Below are 1,424 nucleotides of genomic sequence, written 5' to 3' on the forward strand. Positions count from 1 at the left end.
TTTTCCCCTTTTTTTTTTTTTCTCCCCCTCTCTTTCTCTCTCCTTTCCTCCTCTTTTTTTTCTCTTTTTTTTTTTTTTTCTCTCTCTCTGTTTTTTTTTCTCTCTCTCTTCTCTCTTCTCTCTTCTCTCCTTTTTCTTCCTCTTCTTCTTTTTCCCCTTCTCTCTATCTATCTATCTATTTTTTCTCTTCCCCTTTTTTCTTCTTCTCTTTTTCTCTCTCTCTCTCTCTCTCTCCTCTCTCTCTCTCCTCTTCTCTTCTCTTTCCTCTTCTCCTCTCTTCTCTCCTCCTCTCTCTCTCCTCTCTTCTTCTCTCTCTTCTCTCTCTTCTCTCTCTTCTCTCTCTCTCTCTCTCTCTCTCTCTCTTCCTCTTCTCTCTCTCTCTCTCTCCTTTCTTTTTCTCTCCTCTCCCCCTCTCTTTCTTCTCTTTTCTCTCTCTCTCTCTCTGTGTTTCGTGGTTTTTTCTGTGTGTTGTGTGTGTTGTGTGTGGGGGGTGTGTTGGTTTTGTTTGTGTTGTGTGGTGTGGTGTGTGTTTTGTGTTTGTGTGTGTGTGTGTTTGTGTGTGTGTTTTTTGTTTTTTTTGGTTTTTTTTTGGTTTTTTTGGTTTTTTTTTTTTTTGTTTCCCCCCTTTTTTGCTTCTCTCCCCTCTGTCCTTTTTTTCCCTCTTTGTTTCTCCCCTCTCTTTTCTCTTGGTTTCTTTCTCTTTCTTTCCTCCCCTCCCTCTTTTCCTCTCTCTTTTCTCTTTGGGTGTTTTTTTGTTTTGTTTTTTTTTTTTTCCGGGTTTTTTCTCTCTCTCTCTCTCTTCCTTCCTCTCTCTCTCTCTCCCCTCTCCTCTCTCTCTCTCTCTCCTCTCCCCCCTTCTTCTTCCTCTTTTTCCCTCTCTCTCTATTTTTTTTTTGTGTGGTGGTTTTGTGGTCTTTTTTCTTTCTATTGTTTCTCTCTGTTGTTTTCTTTTCTCCTCTCTCTCTCTTCTCTTCCCCGTCCTCTCTCTTTTTCTCTTTCCTCTTTTCTCTCCCCCTCTCCTCTCTCTCTCTTCTCGCTCTTCTCTCCCCTCTCTTTTTCTCTCTCTCTCCCCTCTCTCCTTCTCTCTTCTCTCCTCTCTCTCTTCTCTCTCTTTTCTATCTATCTATCTATCTACTATCCTCTTTTCGTTTTGGCGTCTATCTCTCTAGAATGTCTTCTACAGAAAAACAATAGATATAAGACAGATAGGCAGAAAGATAGATAATAAATAAAGAGATAGACGGTAGACAGATAAATATAAGTAAATGTTACCCATAATAGAGATTAAATTTGTAGATACGTTAGATGGCTAATGACAGATTTATCGACGGGTTTTGTTGATATTGTTTTTTTGTAAACAAAGTTTCATATTTCAAGTATTTTTTTTTTTTTTTCCTTTGGACAAATATTGCCCCCCTCCTTCA

Source organism: Penaeus monodon, chromosome 18 (genome assembly GCF_015228065.2).
Source record: "Penaeus monodon isolate SGIC_2016 chromosome 18, NSTDA_Pmon_1, whole genome shotgun sequence".
Taxonomy (NCBI): Eukaryota; Metazoa; Arthropoda; class Malacostraca; order Decapoda; family Penaeidae; genus Penaeus; species Penaeus monodon.